The sequence below is a fragment of the Chiloscyllium plagiosum genome, unplaced genomic scaffold (genome assembly GCF_037043375.1).
Source record: "Chiloscyllium plagiosum isolate Xiang-an unplaced genomic scaffold, Cpla_swu_hap1 HiC_scaffold_2, whole genome shotgun sequence".
In the NCBI taxonomy this organism is placed as follows: Eukaryota; Metazoa; Chordata; class Chondrichthyes; order Orectolobiformes; family Hemiscylliidae; genus Chiloscyllium; species Chiloscyllium plagiosum.
In genome coordinates, this window is record NW_028270140.1 from 134,153,116 (window position 1) to 134,178,484 (window position 25,369).

Sequence of the window (25,369 nt, forward strand, 5' to 3'; positions counted from 1 at the left end):
CCTTTTATGCTGGTTCAGACTCCAGCACGTATTACACTAATGGCTGATGCTTGCACATGCTGCATGAGCTCAATGGTAACTGGCTTCATTTATTCCAGGGTTAAACGACACAGCAGCAATGAGCAGGCAGCCTGCCCAGCAATAATCATTTACCCTTCACAGCAATCCATGTAGCCTGCCATTAAGAGCAGAGCAGCAGATTACAACACAGAAATATTAATTACTCCTTTTTTGAAATTAAAGCGATAAGAAGCAGCCGGTGCAAAGATAAAATTAGGTTATTTTACAGGTGAAGATTTTTGCTTCAGAAAATATCTGTCTGCAGATCTTTTTCAGCTGCCACTACCTTTAATCCTTGGGAAATGCTTGTGAGCATTTAATTTTTGGAATGCTAGATTTTCATGATTAATAACATGCTGCCAGAAATTTGGAAAAAACATAATTGACATACTTCAAGCGACTACCATAATAACAGTTTTCAAGCTGTCTGTAATGGTAACAAACCTGACAAATAGATTTTTTGACAATCACCTGCCCCTACTGCACAGAAAGAACTCCGAGAGCAAAAAAGGTTTTGCTACTTCAGACAAATAACTTGGCCTGACTTAATTCAAAAATATTAGAGTGAAAAGATGCAATATGATTAACAGCCTAATTTCAAATGCAAAAAGGATCTTGCTTGCACATTGCGAGTGAAAACAATAATCACAGACAGCAAAACACATTCTGTTATGAATCCTGGTTATTCTTTACTTTCCTATTTTTGAAAGCTACAGAACATTTGGTGCTATGCTGGCCTTCAACAAACAAAATAGAAGATGTTAAATTTTGACATTTTAATGTGAAACCGGAAAATTTGAAAGGGTGATTAGAATGTGTTAAGAAAAACACGCATTTGTCCAACAATGTGCATTTCTCAATATGCTACAGGTATTGTTGGCTTTTAGTATTTCACATTCCTTTTCATGAATGCTGCACTCCTTTTTTCCCTTCCAGACAAAATTTTGATGAGACAAAATATCCTAGACTGCAATAAAATCTTAGAATAATTGAGTTTTTGATACAACAACATTTGAATCCTATTTAAGGAATGTGCATTTGTATTCCACAATCACTTAGATTCAGTGTTGTCTGATTTTAGACCATTCTATTAATGGGAACAGTATATTCAATCTATTCTTTCCAAAGCTGTCACGATTTTGAACATCTTCAAATCTCTTGTAACCTTCCCTTCCCGAAGAAGAACAACCTCAGCTTCTGCAATCTATCTACAAAACTGAAATTCCACACCTTTTGACTCTTTTTTTGTAAAAATTAAAAGCTTTCAAATTCATTTGCGATGTGGTCTGTCCATTCCACCAGTTCAACGTTTTCTTGAGGTCCATCACCAACATCTTCACATTACTGTCAAATTTTGGATCATCTGTAAATTTTGTAATTGCACTCTGAAAGCCCAGGACCAGATCAAGAATATATCAAGAAACCACTCAAGTAATATTGTTGTCTGGAGAATCCCCTGTGTATGATCCTCCAATATACAAAACTACAATAAAACAACTCTCTATTTCCTATCATCTGGTCAATACTGTATCCATGCAATCTTTTCCTCTTTTATACCATTGGCTTCAAAATTACAGGCAGTTCTATAATGTCGCATTTTATCAAACAGATTTTGCAAATCCATGTACACTAAATCAACTATATTAGCCTGACCAAACATCATCAAAAATTCAATTAAGTTTGTTCTGCACAGTTTGTCTCCAACAAACCTATCCTGACTTTCCATAAAATTAAGCCAGATATATCTAAGTGACAATTAAATTTTGTTCCTGATTATCATTGCTATAGGCTTTCCTATTTATCTTTACAATCTAATTTGTAAAAAAAAGAGTGTCGTCCAATTCCCTATTTCCAACACTGTATCTCATGGGAAATTGCAAGGTCATAATCACTGTCCTGATGAAAGGTTCTGATCTGAAACATCAATTTCCTTTCTCCTCTGATACTGTTTGACCTGCTGTGTTTTTTTGCAAGCTCCACACTTTATCAACTCTGACTCTTCAGCATTGCAGTTCGCACTATCTCCATAATCACTGTTAAAAGTCACAAGACTAGGTTATAGTCCAACAGGTTTATTTGGAAGTACAAATTTTCAGAGCACTGCTCCTTCGTCAGTTGGCTAGTGGGGCAGGATCAAAGGACACAAACTGTATCCTATTATCCTGCCTCACTAGCTCCCTGACAAAGGAGCAGTAACCTGTTGGACTATGGCTTGATGATATGTGATTTGTAACTTTGTCCATCCCAGTCCAACACCGGCACCCCCACATCATGGCTTCCATAATCACTGTCTTTGCAATTGCATCTTGCACATACTCCAGTATTTTTAGATGGATTTCCTTTGACCATGGTGATTTTTCAACTTTATGTAAAGCTAGCTTTTCTAACCTTTTCTCTTTATCAATTGTTTGTTCAACTAATGTCTCAATAACTATCTCTTTCACTGTGACTGAGGCAGCACTTTTTTCATTTGTATATCTAGGTGTAAAGTTCAGTCTGTGCTCTGTCTCCATGCTTAAATTCTATTTTGAACCCTCAATGGTCTCACCTCCTCCTCTTCCTGTTGTTTTACAATTTATATTCTGATGGAAGACAATGGAATTTCCCTTTATTTTAGCTGCCAGTATCGTATCATGGTTCTTTGCCTATATTATTTCCTCACTCATCTGCCCTCTGAATTCTCTTCATTTAACCAGCTGTCACTTACATTATCAGTCTGACACCTGTCATAAACACCCTTTTCCTACTTTATTGTACTACTTAATTTTTATCATTAAATGAGCTCTATTTTTGCTTGATTTATAATTTCCTCTTGTGAAAAGCAATCTTGACTGTATCTGTATCATCACCTCTTTAAAAGAAGCCCATTGTTTCATTGCAGCTTTTCCTACCAATCTGATTGAAATGCTGTTTGGTTGGATGTGTCCTTACCCCATTAAGGTGGCCATTTCACCACCAATATCAAAACTTTTACTTGAGGTTGCTGCTCATCCTTTTGCGTAGCGAACCTAATGATAATATAATCACTGAGAAGCTAAGACAGTGATCTCACACCTTCCTTTCCTTCCAGAACTACAGTCAGCTTCCATTTCTTCCTTCTTTCCAACTCCCATCATCCCTTTCAATGGATTATCCTCTGCCATTTCAACCACTCCAGTCTCGTGGTGCCACCAAACAGAGGCTTCCCTCTCTTTTCAGCAATCAGAAAGGTAAATAGATTTTGTGCAACTGTGGTCTTCTTCTTGATTACTCCCAACACCTTCTCTCTTTTCCCAAGAGATCTTTCCATGCAAGGATAGGAGATGCAGCCCCTGGAACTTTACGAGTGGCTTTCCTATCATACTGGGCCCTGTCCACTCCAATCAAATGAAATATAGTGTACTTCTTTCAATTAAGAATATTGCATTTTCTTCATGTGATGTAACCTCTTCTACATTGAGGAGACCAAAGAATTACGCATAACCCAATGTGAGTTTTGGCGTTGTCATTAATAAATTGAGAAAAGAGTACTAGCAGCTCAGCAATCCCAGCAGCACCATCATCATCTGTGACTAATCCTGACACTCTAGCTGCAAGAAGATGGTGCCTCAATGGTCAGGCACCAACGTGAATTTAGCCACACTGATCAGAGCTGTGTCACAGTGCACAGGTGGCCATTTCCATGGGCCATTCCCTTCATGGCTGGTGGAGTATCCTAGAAGGAATCCACTGGGAGATAGTCTGATTTTAATGGTTGATCTCTCCATCTTATGAACTGAACTGGGAAGTGATTGTATGACATTGATTGGTATCTGGTAAGTGGTCAGTTTGTCAACTGTCCCATAGTTGGCTAAGTTACATGGTATTGGGAACTCTTTGTGCACAACTGAGTGCCTTCCTGTACCACTTTCCCAGCCTTCCCACCTCCCAGCTGATCACTAAGTGGTTATTTAATCCTGGCCTACAATAAAACCCAGTGTCTCACATACTTTAACAACTTGTTCAATATTCCCTAACACATCAATGATTGGTGCACAAAAACTTTTATATCTCAGTTTTCCAACATTCACAGTTCTTTGTTTTATTATAACATTTATTGCTGCACTCTACTAGAATTATACCCTTCAGTATGCTTCTTGCTTCTCTTCTTTCTTCCTAACAAACTGTATCGCTTGATATTGCTCTGCATTAAACATTTCATCTGCACGTGTCCACCCATTCCACATGCCTATCTCCATCCTTTTTAATCCATTGCTAACTTCCTCACAGCTCATCATGTTTACAAGGTTCCTGTCATCTGAAATGTTTGAAGAAAAGTAGCAGCTCTGGACTGCTACTAACTCTGGGAAACCTCACTTTATTCATTCCTCTGGTTTTCTGTCACTCAGCAACTAGTCAACGGCTGAGAATGAAATATGAATTCAATAAAAGTCTGAAATAAAAAGCTAACCTAATGGCGACCGCATAATTATTGCCAATTGTAGTGAAAAATCCATTTGGTTCACATATTATTTGGGGAAGGAAAGCTGCTATCGCTGCTAATCCAGCATACATGTGATTCCAGACCCAAAGCAATATAGTTGACTCTTATCTAATGCTCCCTACATACCATGAATGAAAAATAGATATGAAGTGACACAGAAGGTAACAGATTTGGAACGCTATGTAGAACCAACTCATGGACATACTAGCTTCGACTGATGAAAAGGTGGATTTGGGGGTCTTTGTATTGATTACTAACATGAAAACACCTAAAAGAGGTTTGCTTTCAGGCAAGAAACAAGGTTTTGAATCAGATAGCAAGAAAAAGGTAACTGAAGATACTCAAATCTTTAAGGTTATGTTTGGTGGGTGGCACTGTGGCTCAGTGGTTAGCACTGCTGCCTCACAGCGCCAGGGACCCAGGTTCGATTCCAGCCTTGGGTGGCTGTCTGTGTGGAGTTTGCACATTCTCCCCGTGTTTGTGTGAGTTTCCTCCGGGTGCTCCAGTTCCTACCCACAATCCAAAGATGTGCAGGTCAGGTGAATTGGCCATGATAAGTTGCCCATAGTGTCAGGGGTGAACGTAGGGGAATGGGTCTGGGTGGGTTACTCTTCGGAGGGTCGGTGTGGACTTGTTGGGCCAAATGGACTCTTTCCACACAGTCAGGAATCTAATCTAATCTTAAAAAGGCTGTAAGATGGTAAGACAGAAGAAATTTTGCAGGGGCTCAAAAAATTCTGGGAATTGATCTTAACTGATGAAGCAGGTAAAAAGTAGTAGCTTTGTATTGGAGAAACAGAGGATGTATACAAAGAGATCACTAAGAGGGAAGATGGAGATTAATGCCAAGGGAAGTATCTTGAAATAAATTCCCAAGGGAAGAGGAAAGCAATGGAGCCTGAAGAGGAGGCAGTTGATAGAAATGCTGTGGGTTTGTTACGTGGTGCACTTCAGTCGTGGTGAAGAATAATTTTAACTGGCAAAATTAGTTGGTACTGATCTTCCATATCTTGTCATGCACCTTCCATATGCAACAGTAAAACCTTGCCAACAACAGAATTTATCAGTGAGAGATGCAATTCCCTGTGCCCTGTGCTAAATGCAAATCGCCCATCTGCAGCTATGACAGGGACAAGATGAAGTGCGATGTGCCCAAGGGAAAATAAAAGCAGATCCATTACATTTTTGTTTACATACTAAACAATCCATGTTCTTATATCAGGCAGCATTGCTATAAGACTACATTAAATAAAATTGCACTTCCATTATATATATTTATATACTGTGAGATTGCTGGTTACCTTTCAAACAACCATCACTTACCACATCATCTTTTTTTCCTTTGGCAAAAATTTAAACACAAGGGATATTCATTCTAATTTATACCAGAGCAGGACAGGTTAGACAGAACTTTCAACACAAAAGATAACTGGGATTTTAGAATATTTTGGAATAAAAGGATTCACTGCTCGTATTCTAATTCCCTTTCACCCATCAATCTTGTGCTAACTTATTTACCTTGGCTCAATGTACAGCAAGGCTTCATATTTGAGACTCTGATCACTGGGTTTGGAGATTTCTCTAAAGTATCTGTTCTCTCTGTGCTTGAAGCCTTCAAACTGAAGCTATAACCCTCTGAGAAACTTGTGTTTCTCCAATTCCAGCCTCTGCACTTCTCTTATACCCTTCACTCCACCAGCGACCTGTCCAAGTGTTGGAATTTTCTATGTAAATATCTTCATCTCTGTCCCTCCTCCTTTACGCCGTTCCTTAAAATCTTGTTCTTTGACCAATATTTAAGCCATCTGTCACAGTATACTCATTTCGCTTTCATTTTTTTGGGGGGTCTTAAACTTTGCTTGGTAATATTCCCATTGTGATGAGACTATGGCTTTAAGAGGTGTATTCTGTCCTTTCTTTTTAATGAAGAAGAGTTGAGGCAGAGGTGCTGATCAAAATGCTCAAGTCAAAAAACAGCTTGTGAGGCACTGGCTTTATTTTTTAAGTTGGAACAATAGAAGCAGCCTGAATGGGTGGTGTCAAGCTCCCACAGAACCAAAATTTTTAGCTTTAGTTTTTCAGTTGCGGTTGCTACTGAAGTCTTGAAGCTGGATGTGGAAGATGTTTTTCCTTTCTGTTACAGCTAAAAACTGGAGGTTTTCTTCCTGTTGCTAGAACAGTGACAAAATCAAGCATTAAGTTCATTATGTAGAGTAAACAAGACCATGTGTGAACACTTAAGATAATTATCTCTGGTTTTAGTTCAGAAGAATCTAGGGTTATGCAATTTGTTTTTAATTCAGTTCTGAAGGTACCAGGGTTGAGTTCAGAAGCAGATTTAGTATTGTTCTGAGGATGAATTAAGGGCAGTTCATATAACTTTTCTCCTCAGCAGAACATGTATAACTTGTACAGGGTTCCAAACTAGAGAACCTGGTTAAATACCTGCATGTTATTAGAACTGAGAAAGTTTAGTCTCTCAGGTTTGTGAAAGATCCTATCTAGACACTTACAAAAGATTCAGCAGAATGTCTTCATATCCACAGCAAAGAAACTGGAAGGTGTTAGTGAAGTGATTAAAGACAAAAGATTATGGACGATGAAAGTCTAAGATAAGTGCAGAAAATGCTGGAGAAACTCAACAGGACTCGTGGCATCTGTGGAGAGAGAAAGAGAATTAAGGTTTAGAGTCCAGTGTGACCTTTCTTCAGTACCATTCTGAAGAAGAATCTCGCCAAAAGGTCCACATATGCTACCAGATCCATTAACTTTCTCCAGAATTTTATGTGTCGTTAAGTAAATACTTAAAGAGTTGATATAGAGGTGTAATTTCTCTGGACTTGAATGTTGGTTACAGATTGTATCAGGAAACATATTGAAATGTTTTTTTTCACTGATTTATGACTGTTCTAACTGTTTGCCATATTTAGATTGTGTTTTTGTTTTATTCTTTAGTGTAGTAATGCTCTGCTCTTGAAAAAAATATGCAACCATATATGATTATATTTTGATGACCAACTGCCTGAGAACTGATGAAAAAGAAAAATGTCTCAAGTCGGTTTCCAATCTGACTTATCCATGACTGTCATTACCTGAGATCTAATAATATGCACTATAGTGCAAAAGGAAATTGGACAGAGGAGGTGAAAAGACAGTAAAATAGAGGTGAGATGAGTGAAATGTTAATTAGTTATTCTAACCCTAAAATTTGGAAGCTTCTTGCCTTAGAACCTGAAAGGAAAGAAAAGGCTGCAGGAAGTAAAAAGATTTCAGCAATGTTTGATTTAATGATTTTTTTTGCAGGATAAAGGTTTGTTGAAAATTACATTATAAAAGTGCCCCTATCAATCACTGCGCATTATAATGTCTGTAACCAAGACAAGTAACTGTGGTAATAGGTTACTAAAATGGATCACATTTGGAAGAACATTACATTGTCAGAGAAACTATAGCTATCTGAGTACATAAGTACAATAAACAATCAAATAAGTGCTGGAGTCATATGAGCAACAGAAATGGTCGCTAATGGTAATGCAGATGAAGTAATACATTTGATTTTTCAAGATGTTTGATGAGGTACCTTGCAATAGATAGGCTGTGAAAATAAATGCTCTTCAGTTAAAGCAAATTATAAATCTGTGAGTAAATTAACAAAATAACAAGAGCACAGTGATCAAAGGTGCCAGTCTCTGTTGGACAGCTGTGTACAGAATATCCTGGAAGCTGTCACAAGCAATTTACTAAAACAATATCTCCATGCGGAGTTTTAAATATTGAATGGCTAATTATGCAGTGAACATCATGTTGGGTAGGGGTGTCTCAAAGTTCCCTGTAATCTTGTGACAACTGGGCAGAGAAGTCACAAACACGCTACATGGCAACAAATTGATGCTAAAAATTACAAGTATTTCTCTGTACTTTCTAGATATGTTTAAGATTCACAATGCACAAAACACATTTATGCCATGCTGACAATTTATAAAGAACTTGACATAATGCTTTTGGAGGATAATGCATTATGCTGTAAGTACCAAGTCTGTGAACAGCCATCATGCATTGCACTGGCCACCTAAGTGTTAATGTTCATTTTAAATGGTGCCATTATCCTCGGCATAGCACAGAAGATACAGAGACAATTATTGTGTGGAAGTACTTCAGCCTGCTTACAGCTTGGAACTAGATATTGTGTGATTTTCCACATTTTCTTTTTCTTACTTTGGTTCGTATTTGAAACTAACTAAGTTAAGTAAGGTGGAAATTACCTCTCTATTCTTCTCATGAAAGATTTTGCAAAAGAGAGATAACAATCTCAGTCCAATTCCAAGTAGATGTCTTTTCATCATACAAAACCACCTAAAAGCCTCCACATGGTCCATGCATTCAAGAAAATGTCTTTGATTTAATAATAATCTTTCAGAGAGATGGTCCATTTAAAATGAATGGATTAGCAGTTGGTGTTACAATGGCACAATGTATTTGTTATTGACAAAAATAATCTTTCATTTGAAGCTGAATATTTCTGACTAACAGCTTTAAACCAGCAGTTCCTTTCCAATTTGCACCATTAAACTGCAACTAATCTCTGATTGACGGAAGACTGTGTTAACATTTTGAGTTTGAGTGCTGAAAGGAACTCAAATGCAGTTTAGTTGACCAACATCTTGTGCACTGGAAGATAAATTATTTCTGTCCATTTGACATGGCATATCGAAATGGAAGAAAATTCCTTCGAGAGTTGATAAGAATAACTGCTTTGGGAAATGAAATGATTTTCACTCTTGTGAGCTCTGGTTATGATACACAATGCAAACAATATTACTCTACCTCGAGCCAATCATGTAACTAAACGCAAAGCGCACAAAATGCAATCACATTCATATGCCTGAGTAAGGTCATTCACTTGAGCATATAAATTTGGCAGAAAAATCAAAGGAAGACAATAATCTCTTCAATAAGCTACCGAGAAAATGTATTGGTTGAATTGAGCCATTCAGACTGGAAGACTTGAATCTGTGCTGAGTTAGATGATCTCACAAGGAACAGCACCAGGCATTTGAGAATTAATTGGGCTTCTTCTGGACTAACAATGAGGAAATAAGATCATCTCCTGCTCATGTTCTAACAGCCTCTTCTAGCAATAACATGTGCACAATATAAGTAACGACGAGATAAAATACAACTGCGATATTCTCAGGTTGAATAGCATATGCCAATGCTCAATATCTTAATTTAGATATGATTAACACTGACTTGGGTGAATCAATTTTGGCCAACAATTCCACCAGAAACTAGATGTCATCATGAGTTAGGCATGCTTTGGAAGGGAGAATGAAAATAAGTAATAAATTGTCACAGTGAAAATAAGTAATAAATTGTCACAGATGCCAATGTGACAACAATCTGCAAAAAGAAGTCTGAATATAAGGCACTTTCCATCTGTGTTTCAAATGCTGATTCAGGTTCTCTTTAATAATCACCAAATAAGCAATTTGCTCCTTTAGCCTGAAGACCACAGTGGGCTGTGTTTTAGAATGAATACGACTATTATCATACAAGGCAGAAATATGTTGCCGTGCTTGGCTATCCTTTCTCCATAACATGAATCTACATTGCCACTGTTCCCAAGAGGTGTCACCCATGATAAAACTATAACATTACTGTTCAGAACGATCCTTTTTATTGTTCATCTCATGCGAGCAAATGTTATTGTATGTTGATATAAGACATCCCGAATGAATTTTATGAAAGCAAATAGATGATAATAGTGTTGTGAACTTGTCTTCACTTGATGTTTCCTGACACTTGACTTAAAACAACAAGCAGTAACTAAACATCTGAGGACACTTGACAGCCATTAGCAGCTGCAGCATTTCTTCAAAGGTAAGTTAAGCGGCTGTGTGAGTGTATTTATGGTTAATTAGTGGAAAAATCAAAGCAAAGTCAAATCATTAAAAATGGAGATCCACAGTGAGACCAGATTGAGTGAGAAAGTTCATTATTTTTGGCCATGACCCAGCAGTGTTTCATCTGATGGAAAGTCAAGGCTGAGTATGCCACCGAAAGGAAAACGTAAACTCACTTAGATGGCTTTTTATATTACCTCCTGCCAAAAGGTTTTCTTCTCTGGGTAAAGAAATTAAAAATCTTATCCAGAAAAGTAAGGAACTCCAACCACAATAGAATTCATAGAATCCCTATAGTGTTGAAACAGACCCTTTGATTCAGCAAACCCACACCAATCCTCTGAAGAGTATCCCACTCAGACCCATTCCTCTATTCCTCTGCATTTACCCCCAACTAATGTATCTAACCTACTCATCCCTGAATGCTATGGGCAATGAATCATGGCCAATTCACCTGACTTGCATATCTCTGGACTGTGGGAGAAAACTGGAGCACCTGGAGGAAACCCATGCAGACACGGGGAGAACATGCAAATTCCACACAGTCACCCGAAGCTGGAATCAAACTTGCGTCCCTGGCACTGTGAGGCAGCAGTGCTAACCACTGAGCCACCGTGCCACCCCAATGTCACATGCTTTGACACTGAGCAATTTACTGCATAAATATTACCACTGTGTAAGATTGGCTTGATAGATGGCATCAATCTGTTACTTTTCAATCTTTTCAATCACCCATCCCTGGAAAAAGACTATTTGCATTCTTCTGTCTATGCCCCTCAGGATTTTATACATCTCACTAAGGTCACTCCTCATTCTCCTACATTCCAGGATTTTATACATCTCACTAAGGTCACTCCTCATTCTCCTACATTCTCCTACATAGAGTTTTTCAGCAGTGAAACAGACCCTTCAGACAAACTTGTCTATGTTCTGTTCCACCCCCCCCTTCCAAACACACACTCATATCCTCAGCAAATCAGACTGACTGACTTCATTTCTGACTTGCAGGTTATTCAGCTTGTGCCTTCTCAACTTACACTGATTTTCAAGTGTAAATGGCACATTTCATCCCCAATTCTTTCTTAATCTCAGTGAAGTAAGGTTTGTTTTTAGAATATGCATTCAATAATGTGCAGTTGTTTACATGGTTATTTTGTTCCGGGTGGCAAATCTGACATGTTATGCTGAATTAAAAACTAATTAAATTCACATTTGGCTTATTTGTTCGTAGGTGCACAATGATGTTAGTTGTAGTGCTCTCATCCCTGAATTAAAAGAGATTGTGGTTAAATTCCTATTTCAGGGATTTGAGCAGCAAACTATCGGCTGATGCCCAAGTGGTGTTGCATTGTACGGTCTGCTTCACTTCTTTTGTGGATGAGACATTTACATGAATTGGTCAACCAAGGTCCTTTCTGTTTTCGGGTGTATGCAAAAATCCATTGATGCCACTTCAAAGAAGAATAGGCAAGCTCTCCTAAGTGTCTTGGCCAATATTATTCCCAAGCTAAGAGAATCATTTGTTCATTCTTAAATTGCTGTGGAAGTTGCCATGTTGCTTACAACATAAAATCATTTTATCAGCTGTAATGTGTTTTGGTTCTGACATCATGAAAGGCACAGCATACATGCAAATCTTTTTTTCTGTGTGTATGAATCAGAAATCTGTGCAAAAATTCACAAACAATTTTCACATGCAGTTTTCAGTTATTCCTCAATCCTGTTTTTCCAGCTGCAAGCTGTTACTGTACACCATTATTAAACATTTAAGGCTGCCATCCTCCAAATTAGTGCTCTTGTGTTCTTTGTTAAGATTTAATAATTTGTCTCCTCTTGAGATTGAATTTGTAACAACTATAGGCTGCAGCATAACCACAAATTGTCTGCTCTTGCACTGCATTGTAGTTGCTGCTTATTTTCCTAATGACACGATTCCTCTTTTGATGTCTTTGACAGTGAATTGAAGGATAGTCAAATCTACTCAGGTTCCTGCCATCAACTACTGTTCTACACCAGAGACATTAGACAACATACCTGTGATGAACTTGAAAATTATTTTCAATTCATCACTTCCAGATGACAAAAGCTGCTAATTCAAATCAAGGCGAAATGACTTCCTACACTCCAGCAGGTCACACGACCAGCAGGGATGCGTATTTATGTCAATTTTAGTTTCTTTGTTCCGATTTGACATTAAAAGTAGAGTCTGTCTGAAGCAAACATTCAACTATTATGGTAGTTCCGCACAAAAAAGCATGCATCTTCCTCAGTATAAGCGAAAATGGTATTAGCTTGAATTCCATCGTGTATTTTCCTCAAAGGAAACCATGACAACATTAACACTGCAGTCTTAACACTAATAAAACAGAAAACATTCTTGAGACATGACTGAGGAGGATTCTGGGAGAACTTGGCTCATTCAGTACAATTTTGAAGGAGATCGTGGTAGACTCTGTTCTTGACAGTAGGAAAAGCATCCAACAGAGGGCCGCAGTTAAATTGGAAAGAGCGCAATAGAAGATTTACGAGGATGTTGCCAGGACTAGTAGGCCTGAGTTATAGGGAGAGATTGACCAGGATAGAATTTTATTCCTTGGAATGTAGGAGAATGAGAAGTGACCTTATTGAGATGTATAAAATCCTGAGGGGCATAGACAGAACGAATGCAAATAGTCTTTTTCCAGGGATGGGTGATTGAAAAGTAGAGGGCATAGTTTAAGGTGAGAGGGGAAAGATTTAAGAAGGACCTGAGGAGCAATCTCAGAGAGTAGTACATATATGCAATTGGCTGCCAGAGAAAGTGGTTGAGGCAGGTACAATAGCAACATTAAAAACAAACATTTGGATTGGAAGGGATTAGAGGGATATGAACCATATGCAGGCGGTTGGAACTAGATGAGTGGGAACTCTGGTCAGCATGGACAGTTTGAGCAGACAGGTCTGTTTCCATGCTGTATTACTCTATGACTCTATGACGCCACTGAGAAGTGGTGAGAAGGATGCTGGGGGAATTTTTCCTTCTGGTTGGCAGCATATAAAATGGAGGCAAGCTCAAGTGGGAGTGGCCAATTTAGGGAGGGTTTGTGAGGTGGCAGTGCTGCTGATGAGGTCAAAGGGTAAGCTTCAGATGAGCACAGGGTTTTGCTGAGGAAGGTGAGCAGCATTAAGGAACGGCAAAGTAAGGCTTTTCCTTTTCTTTTAATCCAACAGTTATTGGAGGGTCAGTAATGGCAGTTAGTGCAGTGGCATGCCCTCTCCTGTGTGAATAGGGAGAAGACAAATGTCCAGGCCAAATATATCTTCAGTAAGTGTGTCCATCTGCAGCGTTTCCCAGACTGCCTGGACCAGTTAGACCACCAGACAAACTCATTGAAACCATACAGGAGCAAAATGTTCCACAAAGATTCAGCCAGATAGATGTGTGACCAGCAACAGTGGCAAGCAGGCAGTGCAGGAATCACATATGGTTATTCCTCTCTCAAATAATTATGCCATTTTGGATATTGTTCACTCTACTGAAATTCATTTGCAAATTAAACATTAATTCTACAAATCTCTTTTATTAACTATTTTTTAAATCTTGCATGGGATATGGGCATTTTGGCAAGGCCAGCATTTCCTGCGCATCCCTAATTGCCCTTAGCCGAGTGGCCATTTCAGAGAGCAGTTAAGAGTGACCTACATTGCTGTTTGTCTGGAGTCACATGTAGTCCAGATCTCCTTCCCTGAAGAACATTAATGAACCAGATGGAATTTTTAAAATGAAAATCAACAACGATGACATGGTTGCCATTTCTATCTTCAGATTTTTAAAATTGATTTCAAAATTTCACCATTTGCTGTGTTGGAACTTGAACACTTGTTCTCAGCACATTAGCCTGGGACATTGGAATAATAGTTCAATGACATTTCGACCAAGCCACCATATCCTCAACTTCATTATGTAACATTGTGATATTTAAACTCATGCTCCCAAACAATGGATATCTGGTCAATCTAATCTTTAGATTACTAGAACAATAACAATACCAATATGCCATAACTTCCCCAAATTTGCAAAATTACAAACACTTTCCACATTGTCAGCTTCATTTTCATCAGAAGAACAGCCTCATTTTGTTAAAAAGAGTTGATTATATTCCCTACAGTGCGGAAACAAGCCCTTCAGCCCAAACCGACCCTCCGAAGAGTAACCCACCCAGACTCATTTCCCTCTGACTAATGCACCTAACACTATGGGCAATTTAGCCTGGCCAATTCACCTGACCTGCACTTCTTTGACTGTGGGAGGAAACCCACACAATCATGGGGAGAATGTGCAAACTCCACACAGTCACCCAAGGCTGGGACCCTGGTGCTGTGAGGCAGCAGTGCTAAACACGGAGCCACCGTACTGCCCAGAGGATTCAAAATATCAAAGCAGACAAAACAATTCAACAGTTTAAAGTCTGGAAGGGACAAAACACAGTTCCAATCTGATTGGCCAGGAATCTATGCTACTGGAGATTTCAAATAACAGATGTTTTCACAAGTTCCTGGTAGGGACATCATTTTGTCAATTTGACAGCAGTACATCAAAGATAACCTGTATTAACAGCAGGAATACTAATTCTGCAGATGGATCCAAAGTTGTCTGTCCTTAATGAGGCTAACTTTTCAAGGTGTCCTCCTTCAATATTTAGATGGACTGTAATGAGAATTTATGTCAACCTTATTTCAGAGAACTATTTGAATATGCGACATGGAAATATACCACATTATCCAGCTAATCCAGACCAACATTCTGACTTCACCTGAATCTCCTCCCATTCTTCCACATGCATTTCTACCAGCACAGTCTTCTATTTGGTTCTCCCTTATATTCTCATTAGCTAATTTAGCCTCCTCTTAAAAGCATTAACACTCATCACCTCAATTACAATGTATCCATTCAGTGTTACTTTCTGACCAGTCTCTGTGAATATCTTAATTGATTTCTTGGTGAGTATTTCCTATTAATAGCCTTTAATTTAGGTTGGCCTAACAAATGGAAACATGCTCCCTGTATATACTCTATCAAGACTTTCCATAATTTCAAATATCTGTATTCAATTATTTTTTTCTTTCCACCTGATTCAAAAAGAAGCCAAAAGATATAATTAATCTGGGTATCTTTGCTTTGCTAGTGGATCCGTCAAAAGTGGATTGGCCTTTCCTAAAAGCGCAAACACTTCTGCTTTGTAAACACTTCTTCCCACCAAGCTGTTCTTCCACATTTGATATGTTTCCTCAAGTGCCTCTACATTCTATGAAGATTGCCATTTTCTGGCTGGTTCTAAAAAGTTGAAAGGTAGGCAAATCCAATACCTGTTCTTGTGGAAAGGAAGCTCAAAAGCAAAAACATTCTTGATTCGAGTACCAAGCACTCTTTTTTTTTCCAAGGCTCAGGATAAATTATTTTAGCTCTCATCAGAACTATCACAACATTGTAGAATAATGTGATTGAGGTTTCTGGATGATTTTGTGCTGACGTCAGTCATCATCTGTGAGATCCAAAAAGAGAAGGAACAGTTTATATTAGAGATAGAAATGTATTGATACTGTTAACAAAAAGAGGGTTTGCAGAAATCCTTCAGACTCAAAATAGGAGGAACCTTCCTGATATGTACAAGATCTTGAAGAGGTCTCCAAACAGAGTTCAAAAGTGGAAGCAAACGACAATCTATAAAAACACTGGTCTTTTAATATTTAAATTTCAGCAATGTTGAGATTCATTTTTTAACAGAAATCTCAATTCTTAAATAGACTTCATGCAGAGCAAATTGCACTTACAAAAATATTTAATATCATTGGAAATTATTAGTTATGGTCAATATTTTTTGACTCTCCCTTTTCATAAATGTCCATATTTGATACACGTTATTAAAGATCTTGTAGAATTAGCTGCGGCATTATTCAAAGATAAAGGTGACACTAAAGTAAGTAGATGAAGAAATTGCTGGTGTATCTACTCTCCAATCTTTACCTTCCATATGACTCACATAAAACAGTGCAATAAATAATCAACATGAACTGCAGGACTAAAGAAAATGCAAATTCAAATCATTGATGCAGTCATAGAGTCATAGAGAAGTACAGCATGGAAACAAACGTTTCAGCCCAACCGTCCATGCCGACCAGATATCCCAATCCAATCTTGTCTCACCTGCCAGCACCCGGCCCATTTCCCTCCAAAACCTTCCTATTCGTATACCCATCCAAATGCATCTTAAATGTTGCAGTTGTACCAGCCTCCACCACTTCCTCTGGCAGCTCATTCCATACACATACCACCCTTTGGTCTCTTTTATATCTTTCCCCTCTCACCCTAAACCTATGCCCTCTAGTTCTCGACTCCCCGACCCCAGGGAAAAGACTTTGTCTATTTATCCTACCCATGCCCCTCATAATTTTGTAAACCTCTATAAGGTCACCCCTCAACCTCTGATGTTCCAGGTAAAACAGACCCAGCCTGTTCAGCCTCTCTCTATAGCTCAAATCCTCCAACCCTGGCAACATCATTGTAAATCTTTTCTGAACCCTTTCAAGTGTCACAACATCCTTCTGATAGGAAGGAGACCAGAATTGCACGCAATATTCCAACAGTGGCCTAACCAATGTCCTGTACAGCTGCAACATGACCTCCCAAATCCTGTACTCAATACTCTGACCAATAAAGGAAAGCATACCAAACACCTTCTTCACTATCCTATCTACATGCAACTCCACTTTCAAGGAGTTCTGAACCTGCACTCCAAGGTCTCTTTGTTCAGCAACACTCCCTAAAACTTTACCATTAAGTATATAAGTCCTGCTAAGATTTGCTTTCCCAAAATGCAGCACCTCGCATTTATCTGAATTAACCTCCATCTGCCACTTCTCAGCCCATTGACCCATCTTGTCAAGATCCTGTTGTAATCTGAGGTAACCTTCTTCGCTGTCCACTACACCTCCAATTTTAGTGTCATCTGCAAACTTACTAACTGTACCTCTTATGTTCACATCCAAATCATTTACGTAAATGACAAAATGTAGCGGACCCAGCACTGATCCTTGTGGCACTCCACTGGTCACAGGCCTCCAGTCTGAAAAACAACCCTCCACACAGTTAATCACAGGAAAACTGTATCTTTAAACAGACTGTTCAGGCCAAATATAACAAGGAACAAAGAAGTTACTTCTGATAAGAAGGCAAGCTGCAGATTTGTATTGTTTTGGATGAATATCAATAATATCACATCATAAACCTGAAGGACAAAATAAAAAAAACTGTGGGAATCAAGCACCAGAACAGTCCAGCAGCAGAACTTTAAAGAATAACACTGCATGAGGATTGCACCCTGGACACTTTCAGAGACAGACACTGTTAATCAGAAGCGTAGCTGATTTCTACCATTAATCAGGTAGTATTAAAAATGGGATGTGAGGCTTAACTTGCTTATTTGCGGGGTCTTATTTTGGTTGCTGCATGTAATAAAGTTTAAATCATTGGTTCAGTACTTGATTGTCTGTGAGATTTTGTGATAAGTAGCCAAATTAAAGATAACTCGTGCTGATTTACCCACAACACACATTTCCCCTATCCCCATGCCACATATTACTTTCAATGCCACTAATAAAAGCATAAGAACTATGAGCAGGAGTAGGCCGTCTGGCCCTTTGAGCCTGCTCTGCCACTCATTAAGATCATGTCTAATCTTTTTGTGGACTCAGCTACACTTATCCGCATTTACACCAATTCCCTTAATTCTTTTACTTTTCAAAAAAGTATCTACCTTAGCTTTAAAGGCGATCACTGAAGTAGGGTCAACTACTTCCCTGGGCAAGGAATTCCATAGATATACAACCCTCTGGATGAAGAAGTTCCTTCTCAGTTCACTTCTAAACCTGTTTCCTCTAATCTTGTCTGAGTTTTACCTCCCAGTAGAAACATCCTATCTGCTTCCATTTTATCGATTCCCTCAATAACTTTATAGGTTTCTATAAGATTCCCCCTCATTTTTCTGAATTCCCCAATGAATACAATCCCAATCTATTCAGCCTCTCCTCATAAGCCAACCTCCTCAAGTCTAGAATCAACTTCGTGAACCTCCTCTGTCCTCCCTCCAGTGCCAGTACATCCTTTCTAAAGTAAGGAAACCAAAACTGCACACAGTATTCCAGGTATGGCCTCACCAACACCTTATACAGCTGTAACATTACCTCTCTGTTTTTAAACTCAGCCCCTTTAGCAATGAAGGGCAAAATTCCATTTGCCTTCCTAATTACCTGTTGTACCTGCAGACCAACCTTTTGCGATTCATGCACAAGGACATCCAAGTCCCTCTGCAATTTAGCATGCTTCAACTTTTTACCATTCAAGTGATAATTTTATTTTGCTGTTACTCCTACCAAAAGATATAACTTCACATTTACTAACATTGTATTCCAACTGCCAGACCTTTGCCCACTCACTCAATGTATTTATGTTACTCTGCAAAGTTTTCAGTCCTCTGCACACTTTGCCCTGCCACTCATCCTTGTGTCATTGGCAAATTTTGACACCGTTCACTTGGTCCCCAACTCTATATAAATCATAAATAATTGTGGCCCCAACACCAATCCCTGAGGCACACCACTAGTCACTGATTGCCAGCCAGAATAGCACTCATTTATCCTCATTCTTTGTTTCCTGTCAGTCAACCAATCCTCGATCCACACTAATACTCTACCCCTAAAATCACGCATCCTTATCTTACACAGCAGCCTCACGTGCAGCACCTTGTCAAAGGCCTTTTGGAAATCTCGGTATACCACATCGACTGGGTCCCCGTTGTACATCTTGCTTGAAATGTCTTCAAAGAATTCCAAAAGGTTTGTGAAGCATGACCTGCCGTTCATGAACCCATGCTGCGTCTGTACGATAGGACAATTTCTTTCAAGATGCCCTTCTACTTCTTCCTTGATAACAGACTCAAGCATCTTCCCCACTCCAGAGTTAAGCTCATTAGTCTATAATACCTCATCTTTTGTCTACTTCCCTTTTTAAACAGTGGTGTCAGAATTGCTATTTTCCAATCTGCTGGGACTGTCCCAGAATCCAGCGAATTTTGGAAAATTACCACAAGTCCACCAGCTATTTCTCCCGCCATCTCTTTTAGAACCCTGAGATGTATTCCATCAGGGCCAGGAGACTTATCTATCCTTAGCTCCAATACTAACTCTCCTGTAATAATAATTATTTCCAGGTCCTCACCTACCTTCGTCTCTTCATCACTTATTGGCATGTTATTAGTCTCCTCCATTGTGAAGACTGATGCAAAGTACCTGTTCAACGCCTCAGTCATTTCATCATATCCCATAACCAACTGCCTCTTCTCATCCTCTAAAGGACCAACATTTAATTTAGCCACTCTTCTTCATTTTATATATTTACAGAAACTTTTGCTGTCTGTCTTTATATCCTGCACTAGTTTTTTCTCATACTCTATCTTACTTTTCTTTATAACTCTTTTTGTGGTTTTCTATTGATGTTTAAAGTTTTCCCAATCCTTGAGATTCCTGCTGTTTTTGACCACTTTTTATGCCTTCTCTTTCACTTTGACAGCCTGCCTTATTTCCTTAGACACCCATGGCAGATTACTCCTCCTCTTACAGTCCTTCCTTCTCACCGGAATATACCTTTGATGAGCACTTCAAAAAATTTCTTTGAAGGTCCTCCACCTCTCGTCAACTGTCGCACCATAAAGTCTCTGTTTCCAGTTTACTTTAGCCAGGTCCTCCCTCATTCTATCATAGTCCCCCTTATTCAAGCACAGGACTCTAGTATTGGACTTTACCTTCACACTATCCAGCTGTATTTTAAAGTCAACCACACTGTGACCAGTCCTTCCAAGAGGATCCCTGACTATGAGGTCATTAATTATTCCTGTCTCATTAGACAGGACCAGATCTAGGATAGTTTGCTCCCTCATCGGTTCCATTACATGCTGTTCAAGAAAGCTATCGTGGATACACTCAATGAATTTCTCAAAACTATCCTGACTGAGCTGGTTCGACCAATCTACATGCAGATTAGAATCCCTCATGATAATAGCTGTACCATGTTTGCAGGCAATAGTTATTTCCTCGTTTATTGCCCACCCCAATGTGATGATATTCCTTGGTGGCCTGTAGACTACGCCAATCAGTGACTTTTTCTTCTTGGAATTCCTAATTTCCACCCAAATGGATTTGACCTCATGCTCCATCTAACCTATATCTCTCAGCACAGCCCTGATGTCGTCCTTGAATATCAGAGCTGCACCACCTCCCTTGCATTCCTGTCTATCCTTCCGAATAGTCTGGTACCCCCTGGATATTAATTCCCAGTCATGACCATTCTGCAACTATATTTCCGTGATGCCTATCAAATCATACTTGTTCACAATGATTTGTGTGTTAACTCATCAACCTTGTTACGAATGCTATGAGCATTCATTTAAAGCGCCATTATGCTAGCTTTCTTACCATCATGATTCACAGCATCTCTAACATCTCCTGAGTTATCCTTCATTTTTGATTCTTTCATGGTCTGCCTTGAACTTAAACCCTCCTGCATGCATGCTAACCTCTTGCATGCATTCTAACCTCCTGCATACATGCTTTTTATACCTGGTTAAACCTTACCAGTTTTGGGAATGTGCTGGGAGGCAATAAAACTGGCAAAATAGTACAGCAAGCCCAACAGCTTTCTACTGCTCCATCATTTTGCCTACGTCTGCTCCTCTGTTCCATATTTTATGTGAATAAAACAAATGTAGTAGATGAGGTTGGTTTTCAAAATAAAACATTGATATGATATCTCACGAACAACTGAAGGAAGAATAAGAAATGGCACACAGTGTTTTTAAGGAATGTGGCCTTTTTAATGTTAGCATTCCTGAACTAATCGGGAGTGCATTTGTTCTACAAGTAAATCGGAGCATCATTTCTTCAAAGCTCCCCTCCTACCCTATAGCCTGCATCTTTGCCATCCAGATGAGTTGTACCAGCCACTGGTCATGTATGGAAAGGCTCAAATATGTTTCAAAAACATGTGAAATCATTTTAAAATTAGTTTGTGCTGTCAGAAAATTCTGGCTACATTGGCTAACACGTTTTCACAATCTTTTGACATTATTGATTTTCCTCTAACCCTTTCTTGGAAAGATGCCAAAATCAGAACTAACATGGGTTCAGAACCCAGCTGGATTATTATAATAAGGTAGCTAGGAATCACTGCTGCTTATTTGCAGCTTATTTTGTATCATCCTGCACTAGTGTTAGACCTTTTTTTAACATCTAAGGAACAGAATTTCTAGGTATGTCTCATATATGCTGGCAACAAAATGAATCAAAAGCTGTTGATTTTTTTATCATCATACAACTATTGAAACAAATGAAGAGGGCATTCTGTATAACTCTGTCCTGTCATAAAATGTAGGAGCAGAAATAGGCCATTCAGCCCATCAATTCAGCCCTGACATTTAATGAGATCATAGCTGATCTGATAATCCTCAACTCCATTTGCCTGCATTTCCCCATAACTAAATGTTATTATAACCATCCAGTTCTTCCTTTACTCTGCCTGAATGATACCTTGCAACTACTAAGCTGAAATAAATGATTATTTTATTAAGTGCTTCCATCTTGATGAAGAAGCTTCATGTCAATCCACATACAACAGCCTACCATGAAAACTCTGCACATATTTTGGCAGATGTGATGAATGCCGCAACTATAGCTGAGACAATCCACAAGATTTGAAGATAATCAACAAATTCTGAATTAAACAACCCATAATATTTCCAAAATTAGCCATTTTGCCCTTAATCCCATGTTAATAAAACATTTAAAAAATTCTTGCAATCTTCACCTTTGATGTAAGTTAATGATTTCTTCCTTGAACCATAACAAATCTCGATGAAACACATCCGTTAGTTTTTGAAATGTAATATTTATGAACAAATGAATGGGGAAAAAAAAAGCATTATTTCTGCCTTCCTTTGTTGTGAAGGCAATAAAGTAAATCTTGCGTTTTACAAATATTGCTTCACATGGTATTTGAATGGTAAAGTTGACATTCTCCAAGAGAGAGTCACTATGCATCAAGCAAGGGGAGAGGTTGAGATGAGTCCTACGCAGTAACCTCAGCTGGTGTGAGAACTGAACCCATGCTGTTGGCATCACTTCATATCACAAACCAGCCTTCCGCCTAACTGAGCTAAGTAAGGCGGGGGTTTAAACATTGCTGTAAATGTGCTTTATTTATGATTGACTGGATAGAATGGTATGTAGATCAATATGTGATGGTCAACCTGTGTAAGTTCATCAGAGAATGCTTCTTTGAAGTAATCATCCCAAATGGGCACTTGCCTAACATTGACTATTCTTAAAGTAATCACCGAACATATAAAATAACACTGCTTTACCTTAACAATTTTCAAAGGAAAAAGAAAATCAATATTATTTAACTTCCATTCTCACTTTTTTTCTGAATATCATAGCTTTTTTTTAGCATTACCACGGCGAGAGGGTTATGAAATCTTTCAAAAATAACAGACTCGAAAATGAAATACCTTCTTGCATTTTTTTACTAGGAATCTATAAATCATATTTCCCCCTAGAGATCTCTAGCAATATTATATTTGATATGTGACATGGTGTTTCAAAGCAAATAATTTTTGGTTGTTTCCTTAAATACTACTATGACCTTCCTTCCTTCAATTCCAAATATTTGATCTGGCTCAGCAGATGGTATCTTTAACTCTTCTGCTTCTTTCTAAATTATTTTTGTGATATTGATATTTGAAAAAAAAACCCTCAACTGAATTGTTGTCTCAGTAATTCGCAGTCAAAAAAGCAGGTCCATTATTTTGTTCAATAATAGCAATATTCTAATGCCAGCAACATTAAGGTTGTGGAATGGAGTGGTCTCTGGGGAACCAGAGAAGATTTGTCTCCAAAAGAGTGTGTATGAGGTAAGTGTTTCTCCCAGGATAATTTACAAGCAAAGGTTTAATAAACTCCACTTGTTGTTTTATATGAACCGATTTCAAGAGCTCCTCTGTGTGTTTATTTATTTAATTGAAGTGGACTTAGTAGATGATATGAGGACCTTTTTTAAAAAACTTGTTTATTCTTCCCAAAAAACATCAGACTGCTTTCTTTAGAAACCATACAGACTCTATATGGACCACATAAAAAAATCTTCACACGGTGTTAACATACAACCAATCCTGTTGACAACAAAATCAATGTAAGCATCTCTTTTACTACAAATCTGTTATGAGATGGCATGATTCAATGAATAAATAGATTCACTTCCCTAAAATGATTAAAATTATTTTGTGGAAGCAACCGAAGTGGGCATTAAATGAATGAAGAGTATTGAAAAGTATGCAAAGTAGTGTCTAAGAGGACAGATCTTGAAATATTCAAAGAGAGTTGTGAACAAAAAGAGCGCTGCAGATCAAGCCTGAAAGATTGAAAGGCTTGAAGGGCTGATTAAAATTGGACATCAAGGAGGAAAGAGCATGGACAGTTGAAAGGATCAGGCTGGGGACACTCCAGATCTGTGCACATCAATCCAGAATGACCCAATTTCAGAAATAGCCAAATCCAAGATTACAGTCTAAGATGTCGCCCATTATAACTACATAAACCTCACATGATTTTGAACACTACTATCGAATCTCCTCATTTCTTTTCTTTGCCAAGGTGAGCAGCCTTAGCTTCTCTAATTTATCCAGGTAACCGGACATACCTCATTTCTGAGCCATTTTTAGAATTGGAAAGAAGATTCCAAATGAGGACACATTGGTGTCTTCCAGTGAACATTCTCTAAGAAGCACACTAATTGCATTAAACGTGCAGCCAAGACCAAAAATTATTTTAAGTATAATTGATTTCAAGATCCTTGCATTTTTCATCATAGCATTATCATTTATTACCTCAATTTTCTTGCTCATAGTAATGAATCAGAATCAGCAATACATAAACGCATTTGTAATTAGGTCAACTTAACCACCTGGTTTTGACTGGTTTCTTTTCTCTTTCACTGCTTATGACTTATTGGACCTCAAAATTCTCTCCTTGTGCTGTCCTTTTCTACTGTCAGTAATTAACATGCATCACCATAGTTACAGCAAATACTGAAACTCTTGAACCCAGAACTTGGCCCCTTGATGGCAGGAAGCTTGAGAATATGTGACAATGAGAAGCATCTGTTCAAATGCACTTATCTTGTCAATGTGATATTTAGTTCTTTAGTTCTGTTATCTCCAGTTTACGTCGCTAACTCGCTCATTTTCCCATTAAAAGAGCACAGAAGACATCCAAATATTTTTGGCTAAGTTTGATTTTAGCAGGGTGAAGGGGTGAGGAGAGGAGAGGAGGGAGAATAGTCTTAAAGTTATATATATTGCTTATCAAGATGTTGTCAAGTGAATCTGAAACAACAGTACTTTTGATATGAACTGCAATATCCCATTCTGTGATTTGGCCAAAATTGCCTGCGCCGTTCATTTACAAATATTTTTGTCTTGTAAATAATGCAAAATTTAATCTAATCATTGGATGTAATATTTTAAATATTTAAATATTGGAGTGGCATCTGGAGAGCAATGAACAGCTTGAGGACTGTCCAACGTTATTGGAAAGAATCAGTGTCGTGGAGGGGGGTTGGGGTTGAGTTCACCATGTTTGAAACTTTAATTCTGCCATTCACCATCTGGGTGGGGTGGATGATGGATGGAACCTTTCTCAATGGAGAATACAAGTTTTAGAGATGATCAAATTGAAATGTGTCAGATCTTGAGAAGCCTTGACAAGGTCATTATTGAGAGAATATTTCTCTTCCATTTATCTACAAGTAGATTCAGAATAGGGAGTCACCCATTTCAGACAGATCAAGAAGGAAATTTGT

General features: G+C 38.4%; 1 protein-coding gene across 1 annotated transcript in view; it reads right to left on the reverse strand.

Moving 5' to 3' along the window:
* Positions 1-25,369, reverse strand: part of LOC122557375 (teneurin-3) — a 2,678,940-nt gene that overhangs the window by 2,500,542 nt on the left and 153,029 nt on the right. The gene's annotated exons all lie outside the window — the stretch shown is intronic.